Consider the following 10,036-nt stretch of genomic DNA (forward strand, 5'->3'; position numbering starts at 1 on the left):
ATATAATAAATAGCATTAGGTCATTTGCTGCGATTGTATTTACGAAGGCTAATGAAACTAAACTTTAAACAATTATTTAACAGAATCATCATCAATAGAACAGATTTTAGGGTTCAAATTAGCTTATTTATATATGTTGTATAGATCAATGATGTAGAACATAGCAAAATAGAATTTTTCTTTGATTGTTTCACGTAATTATGGTACTATCAATTCGGAGTCAACCTCTCACTTGCCAAATCGTTAAGGTGTTACAAAGGTGATATAATTTACTTATCTAGCATTATATTGTGAATGTTTTAATTTGCATTAGGTCCTTCATTGGCTTCCAATAGTTACTACTTCCCCTTTACCCCTAATAGAGCTATTGTTTAAATTATTACTTTCAGTAATTCAATCTAGCTTTTTATTACGTTAAAGGTAGCTATAACATCGCAAATCAGGTAAGCCATGAATCACTAAAAGAAGTAGGCAAGGCAACGATGTCTTAATTCAGACTACGAAAATAGCCAAAGTAAAAACCGGATCAAAAGTTGACATTCCTAGGAGGCCAAATATTATCGGGAGAACAAAAATATACCGTAATTTCACATTTAATTTTGCATCATCATTTCAATATCAAAATGAACACGTAAGTAAATACATAGCAGGCAAAACCCGGAAATGTAATTATCATTTTACAATTAGGAAGAGAGCATTAATTAATCAAACCTCAACTTCAAACCTGCTTTGTTATAAAATTGAAGATATCATAGTTAATAATGACACTTGATTAAATATATTAAGCTATTGTTTCTTTTTTTAAATTGTAACCAGAGTTCAATGTCGTCTATACTCTGTTCAAGTTGAGTCGATAGTTAGCTAATTACTTGTGTACGTGAGCAGATGAACTTCAATTTGTTGAGCGTATATCTATATCAAAATATTGTCGCTAATTCTTTTTTTCTTACTACTTTCATGATCCTGTAGAAGCCGAATAGATAGTCTAGTCCGTAAACTACACGTTCACCATGTATTATAATTCAATAGATCAGTAAACGAGTTCAGTTTTGGGATGTTCCATGCAGTACCTATTCAAGCGGCGTTTTTCCATTAGCACATGCAACAAAAATCTTGCGGTCACTATTATGCACAATACAAGGAATAGGTAGTCCTAATCATATAGTTCGAGGCCGTACATTCAACAGATGTCATCAATGTGCGTAATAATATTGAATAGAAATAGGCTGCACTGTATGATACTTCTATTTGCTGGATTATTTCCAAGGCAGATGACATTGTGTTGCATTTACAGAAATTGTGTCGTTGCATTATTTAATTATTAAATCATACTGTCATACGACCTTCGCAAGGATACAAAAGTGTTCACAGCATATTACCGGAAGGAAATTGTTTGATTGATGATAGATACAGTCTTACATATTGAAGTTGAGACACAATATATATTTCAGATATTGACAGTGCTTTATGATTATGATTTGCATACGCTGTCATAAATACTTATGATGCGACTTCGTCAGGATAGAAAAGTGCCAAAAGCAAATTTCTAGAAGCTGTAGTTCAGTTCGAAATCAGCTACGATTAAAATAATAAGATTGAGGTTGAACGTTTGATTACATAATATTTACAGCATGCACTGTGATATATGTGTGCCTTTTCACGGCTGATATATTAGGATTTGTTGACATTATAGATTACGCTAAGTACAGTAGATTAACATTCATCATGACCCTTTAATTAATTAGAAGCGATTGTCAATTATACAGTGGATCATACATTATTATATTGAACTTGATTTGGTGATTTAATTGGCAAAATGTAAATATGTTGCTAAAAATAATATTAGCATCATCTGATACATAGAAATTGTGGATTCTGTTATGTTAAGTTTGACAGTTGTAGACTGACGGTGGATAGTCTTTGGTATTGCTAGACGAACCAAGTTTATGCATTAAAGTGAAATATTACCGGAAATACTAGTTCTTGTTTTGATATTTGAAAACTTTTACCATGGAGGAAATTGTTTACTTGGTTATTATCATAATAGATATCGTTCTGCACTTTTAAATGGGGTTCACATACCTTAGATAACAGTACGCAACAGCTGTTAGCTTGGATAAGCGATCCATGACATAATAAATTTTATTAGCACATCAACTAGAGCCAGCTGATTTACATAATGTTTGTATTCGTCTGGTCATCATGTCAATTGATTCTCTTCCACCATAATTAATTGATAACATAAAATACGATTTATGCATAGGATGAATACGGAGGCGTAGAGTATTTGTCGCAGGTAGTGTTCTAAATTTATCGTGATTAACTGAGAATTTACGAATAAGATTGACTGAGTACCGTATTAAAATAAAGCAAGTTTCGGCGCTGGTGAAGTACCTCAACAACGTCTTAAAGTTGCTCGTGTATTCCTACAGTAATTGTCAAACATACAACTGATTACTACATAGATTATAAGCTATTATATAAACTATAGCATGCATACATAGATTTCTAATTCTCTGTTGTAAATCAGTAATCACTTGCAATTTAAAGCTGTTATTGACGATGATATACTCCTTCTAGTGCTACTCTTAATTCGAGGCAGCGTCTACTTTGTACCTTGCTACTTATTTGACTCATGATGGGCTGATACATATTATAATCAATTAGCACAATTTAAAGTGGGCGTATAGCGTGAATTTGTAATATTTTTCTTGCAGCATAACAAAACTATCCGCTTTTAATATCGTTTCTACCACTATAAATCGCTAACTGGTCAATTCTGATGAAGTTCCTATAGACCAAGGAAATTTTACGACTCTAACGAGTAAAAGATTCACTACTAATAAAATTCGCTGATCGACGGATTGCTATTGCTACTTTAAGAAACGACCACGCATAAGAAAATGATAAAAAAATTCCACGTAATTCACAAGCTTTAAAACAGTGAAACTCTCAAAAGCCGCTGCACTACTCATTTCATGCTATATCATTATGGGATCCTGAGCAATTTCATAATTTTTTATTGCAAAAATTATTATGCAGCTTACATAGCACTGGGTAAAAATATTTTTATTTTTCATAACTGGTAGGAGGAGTTCCTTCAAACTGGGCAATAATGTAGAGTAGTGCTGTACTGAACACTCTTCTAATTTTTCACACCGTTTACTATCAATGAAGAATGGCCAACAGTACTATAATTTACCAGCTGCATCCAATCAGATCATTAAACAAGGACTGTATTAGTATACTGTTTAAAGTATGAACGATCAAGGTTGATGATACCGAGATCGTAAATTGTTGCATTAGTAAAATAAATTTTATAACAATTACGATTTAGCTAGAGTTGGAAGTAATGCAGTTTCGCTAGGAAGGCCCTGACAGCTCACTAGCTTACTAATCCGTCATTATTATTTGGTAACACCCTATTCATGACGAGCCGCTGGTTTAGCCTCATTATTAACCTATGTGTACATTAGCTGATGAGGTCAGTAAAATAATTTGATTGTTTACTTTTGTCCTCTTCAAAGCAAATTTTCCTTTTTAACTTCGCGTCAAATTATTATTTGCGCGTACGATGTAGAGATAAAAGACAAGTAGAGTTTTAGCTCTATTTCATGTTCAAAGAAAATTAAGTAAAGATTACCGCATCAATAATTAAAATTAATTAATCCATACCCCAAAGGTAAAGCTTGGGCGTGGAATTTGCACACAAAATTTTCTTTTATCTCTTATGTGAATATAGCAGAGATTGATTTTATACCATTGATGCTGATGTATTCCATATAGTTGTTATAATAGTATGGCTACGTTAATAATAAGTTATAGCATAGGCTTTCCTGTATTCAATGCTTATTGCAAGTACGTGTATATGCAGTACAACTGAGCAACAAGGTAGTTACGTTTACTTATATAAATTTACTAGTAAACCCTATCTTATCGGAACGACTCAGTATGATTTTATTTATACGCTATCTACATTCCACTGCTAATTATTCCTGAGTCTGAGAAATTGCAAATATGTGAATAATTGTATCGAAGGGTGATACAGTCATAATACTTTGTATAACAGTTGTAAAAGACTTGATAAAACTTTATTAAAAGCTACTTAGGTACTGCTGTGCTGGGCGTGGCATAGCAACTGAAGTATTCTTTTTTATTTGTCGGAAATGGTCACAATATAATTAGCAATTTAGCCGGGACTTTTGTAGTCTCTATTAATAGAAAATGACTAGTGGCATGTGCACTAGAGACCCTAAAAGGATTCAAGAATACTTTTAGGGTCTCCTGTACGCTGTACAAGCAGCACAACCGGTGTCTGAGAAAAAAATAATAATAATTCACCAGAATTTACCGGGGAAAAGTTCCAAACAAAATTTCGAAGTTTTTAATTGATTTATCGATCTAATGCTTATAATAATTAATTAACCTTAAGTCACGGACTATTTCCTGACAAGCTTGCTAGTCTAACGTAAAGCACTTACCTTGAGTTGCTTCTACAGATTACTACCCTAATCTGCCGAAAGATCTAATAAGAATATAGTAGCGCTACCATAACGCCTAAGAACTATCCTTCTAAAAGTCTCACAACTATACTATAACACTGAAATACTGTCTGCAACAATACTTTCTTTAACTCTATAATGTAGGTAACGTAGTGCCGTAACACTTTAATATACAACGCAATAAATTGCTAAGAGCAACACTTAAACCGTTGAAATTGTGGTACTGTAATGATGTACTATCAATGATTAGGATATTAGCAAACATTGCCCAATTATTTTTCGATGATATATGGGTTCAATTATTGATGATAATCAATAAATAATTGACTTGTAAGCAATGTAAGAAACTGCCTAGAGCAAACTCCAGTCGTTCACACTTTTTATAGTATTATGATGCACTACGTATGATCAGGATAACAACAAACAAATTTTCATTAATTTGTTTTAAATGACTACTTGTTACAATGGCGATCATACAAAACTTAAAACAACGTAGTAAACTAGTAAGAGCAGAACGAAGTCATCAAAGCTCTATCATGTAGTAATTATGACCTGCCATAACGAGATTTTAGAGTAAAGGAATGTGATTGTATTCTTTAGCTCTGGGCACACGTTAAATGGACTTAAAATGATTGAAACTTATGTGTATAGTGTGATCACGGATATTACCAAACATAATTTTTGTTAAATGACTTATCGGTACAATCAAGATTATAACTTATGAATATAATGAGAAACTGCTAATAAAAGAATGCTTTCGATGTAGCAAATTTTTAAAAGATAAATCGCCTCTCCGATCTTAGGCCAGAGAAGGGGGCTCGTGCAAATGTCAGCAAAAACAGTATTGTAGTATTTCCACTGCAGTCTAATGATCGAGCAACTGCAACTGTACAGTATACTGTAAACGGAGCTACTGATACAATGCAAAAGATATACTATCATAATGTAGTGAAATATTTACTTATTTTACTGTCACACACCACTAGTGACAAAGTAGTCTACACACGCCAATCCTTGCGGAGAACGCCACTTACTAACTTAAAGAGGCGAGATTAGCTATATCACCAAATAATTCAGTTCCAACAACCGAATACTATGGTATAATTATAGCGTCACAGATGATGTAGACGAGATAGTCAGAGATTTACTATCATTTATTACTGAAGGAATCTTGGCACCCAAGATTATAGTCTTCACAATTAAATATCAATTGAAAACTAGTTGACTATCTAACCGACTAACGAACTAAAAAGGAATCTTCAGGCATCAGCCTTTTATAGTCTCGTCAGAAACTCCTGGTGCACATAATATAAAAGTATCCTTTTAAAGTTACACAAGCAATATTTAATATTACTCAATAATTAGGACGAGCTTACGCATCGTAACATTTACAATCACTAGAAGAAATCTTCAGTTGTAATTCTTCTTTCATGGCTCAAATCTTTATTGTGATTACGAACAACTGGGTTACAGTTTGTTAGCGTTGATGGATATACTTGTAGGTTCTTGATAATTTTAGCACGATATATCTCACTACTGCGAGCAGCAGCATGCTGGCAGTAGTGTCTACACATCTTTAACATACTTATTAACTGCCAGCTTTAATGGCATACTTGTAGAGTCTTAATAAGTAGCACTATAGGTCTCACTACTACAAGCAACAGCATGCTTACTAAATTTATATTACCTAAACGTGATTCGCATTTGTAGGACAACGCCTGCATTATTCGAAGCCATTCACTTTTTAAATGATCTTCTCTATCATCTCAATATCGCATATTGATGCTGTAAACGAGGATATTAGCATAAGGGGTAGAGAAAAATAGAATTGATTGCCAGCTTACTCGATTATCTTCTATAGGTTAGATAGAAACAATACAACAACTAAAATAGATTCAACAATCTTAATCATTAATCCAGAGCAGAAATAATGACTCTCAGATTAGTCTCAGCGTACAGTACAGTATATATCATTTTTATGATAGTAGAATACTTCAGATCCAGAATAAACTATCACTTTATTCTTAGCTACAGCAAATATATCATTATTATGATAGTATTTCATTCTTAGATCTAGAATATACTATCACTGCATTCTCAATGTCTGTGAAGCGAAATTTTAGTTACATTAATTGTTGTGCCGTTTATCGGGATGGAGTATCACAGTACTGCCTGCATGCGTAGCTTATAGAGTTTATTTAGTTGGCTGTATCTGTTAGTTACTGATACCAAACTCTTGTATCTATCATACAAAGATTATCATTCTTATAAAGACTTCCAGTCTGTATCAATTTTATTTGAGATACTAATTAAATAAATGTACTACATATTCGACGGCAACTACTGCAGGACAAGCGTTGACCTGCATTTCTCTTGATTATAAAGTTGTCTATCTACATGAGTGAACTTCCTAAAGTCATGGTACTATGGTAGGGTACTCAGCAATTAGCACTTAGCCGGTAAGGTTAGGTTCAAAAGGCTATACTATTCCAGATTTTAATCTATTTACAGTGAGATTAAGATTAATTGCAACAAATATTCATAATTGTATGTAATACAATTATACAGACAATGGTGGAATTATCTATATGTTATATTATCAAAATACTTACCCGGCAATTTAGTAACTTAAATATCTGTATAGTTCGACACTGCCATGATACAAAACGATCCGTTTACTGTTACAATTAGAATCCTATAAGAGGAGAGTCCAAAGACTTCTTCGGCATTGCCTTATACGATCATTCGATTACTGTGCTACACCACTGCAGTACATTGCTGTACTATACTTCTTTTGCTTCGCCAGTTCTCTTGATCTCTTCAATATTAGCCATTCTATGTCATACTGTAATGTCAGCTATGTTCCCTACAAACATTGATACAGTTTTCCTTCTTCAGTAGTCTCTAGAATATGTCTGTATATACAAACTGCATGAACTAGTAATATTATAATTAATCCCGTTCCTGCTCTACAAGATAGAGGTGAGCTTAGGTGAGTTCACCTCTATCTCCTACAATATACTGGCTACCATAGGCTATTGGAAGCAAGCCATTCTTCTTCACTACGCTAACTGCCATACCTACTATCTATTAAAAGCAAGTTTACAGTCTTGAAATATGGACGATAATGTAGCACCTACAGTATTCAGTGTCTCTATAGTCACAACTAGCAGATGTTGGCGAAAGCAGTTGAGCAGCATACTAAAAACTGCAAGGGAGCAAAAACTATATTTACAGTATTCGATGTCAATGTGTGTATAATTATATACGATATGGACCACTGACATGAATACTTACTAGAATAATACACAAGCACAAAATACTAGTAATTGCATTTTAATTGGTTTTAATTTAAAAATATTCTCCCCAGCTAAATGGCTGTATTCCGAAAGGTACAACCGTTATGCGTATTTCAGTTATACCGTAGTGCTGTACAAAAATTCAAGAACTCCAAATCCTAGTGATGAGCTATGATTTTAGAAGGATAAATACTGAAGTTAGCAATATTAAATAGCAAACCAGAGAATTAGTATACAGTAATTATTGCACCGAAAAGACGTCCCTCCTGTGCGATAAATGAAAAGGAACTGTAATAAATCTACAATTGCGATATTAAGCACAACCGACTGTTCTATCTGATATAGTACTTTACTTCTTATTGCTATCGCGCTTTCAAAATACATAACTGCTGCAGTTAGTTACGATCACTAAAGAAATGAATCAAGCTCGCAGCCAAACCTCATTTGACTATCGGTAGTGCAGTTATCCAATTATGCGTATTTACTGATAAAGTCTCACTGTGTTCGTGATCTTTCTACTATTACAAAGTGATATCACCTGAACTTTTTCTTTTTATTGCTATCTTATTAATAAAGCTGAATGTCTGCTGGTAAAAACAGGAGGGTGGATTTTGTAGTTAGTCTATAAATTAATGATAAACACTATCATAGCTCCATTGTAATACAGTCCTCAATAAGGTCATGATGACAGATTAGATTAAATAAATGGGAGAGTATTTATATTATCTCCTCAAATTCAGATGGTCATTGATACAGAAGAAAACTGATTGAGGCAGCAAAGCCAAGTTTGATTAGAAATCAAAGCCTTATCATACTACTTTTAAGACACTTTTCAGGTCCACTTAAATCATATTTCAATATATTCTCGTATTTACAGCACACATATAAATACCGTGGAATCAACAGGTGCATATGATCCATGTTCTAATCCGGTCATAAGTAACTTAAAAATTAGATGTTGCAGTTTTTCAACCCTGCCCTTTAAGAATTTAATATTGTCTATGCATACGTGTGATACTAATTGAAGTTATTTATGAGTTCATAAAGAGAGTCTGCAGTACAGCTCGATGCTACTGAGTATTCATGCATCGTCAGGAGGTTACTGCAATCACAACTCTCATCCAGCTTAACTGTAGCAAGTAAATATTTATTTTGATTTACACATCCATTTCAATTTTGGAACCATACAACTAATAAATAATTAAATTAGAAATCAGATGATGTCTTCTTTTTACAAAATACCGTAATAGAATTTCTTCCGTAGGGCAACAAGCTAAATTAATAATCTTTACTATCATTTTGATACTACGATTGGAAATCTCTTTACTCTACTACTAATAGAATTTCTTTATACAGGTAATGATTACATCTACAATAATATTGACTATAAAGAAAAGTTAAAAAATCTACATTCATTGCAGGTATAATGATGTCTGATATTCCATTGAGCTATATTATATCCTATATACTTACTTAACAGGCTTACAGAACTATTTTAATATAGGAAGAGTGAATAAGCTAACCTACCATTACATAAAGTGGGTAAATTTCTTGAAGAATCGGATTGCTACTAGCAACAGACCAGTAGAAATCATAACAAAAGCTTAATAGCAAGGATGAATACAGAACTGAAAATATGTCATACCTATTTTAAATTAAATCACAGACTGGAAGACAACATTATTAACGAGAGCTTATAAGGATTACAGATCTATTACAAGCATATAAAAGCAATCAAATACTACGTATCCAGTCAACGCTCAAACGCATATTGGAGATAATGATACTGTTCAGAATTCAGTATCTTAAGCTAATGAATGAACTACGAGTACATTTCTTGCTAAGGAATGTTAAAACGATACTGTCAGTAGTTCGTACGAACTACCGTGAAGAAATAGCTATCTAAATTTGGCGAATATAATATAGTGATAATATATTACAATTAGTTACTTACAATAGGAATTACTCTAGTTATAAATGTGTTACAGTAAATTTAATGCTGTGTTGTAATGTGCACTGAAATGATTCTGTGAATGGACATGTTGTAGTTCGACTGTTAAAAATTAGTTAGTAGATGTTCTCACCTAAGTATTTTTATAAGATGACTCATGAATGTTAGCTGCTGTAGAAGGGTATATAAGCCGGCCAGATAGTTGAATAAAGTAGTTTTCAATTGTCTAATTGAGTTTAACGTAGAATCAAAGGCGTCTAAATTCTTGTGAGTAGGGATACTGA

The sequence above is a fragment of the Trichoplax adhaerens genome, genomic scaffold (genome assembly GCF_000150275.1).
Source record: "Trichoplax adhaerens TRIADscaffold_3 genomic scaffold, whole genome shotgun sequence".
Classification (NCBI taxonomy): domain Eukaryota; kingdom Metazoa; phylum Placozoa; class Uniplacotomia; order Trichoplacea; family Trichoplacidae; genus Trichoplax; species Trichoplax adhaerens.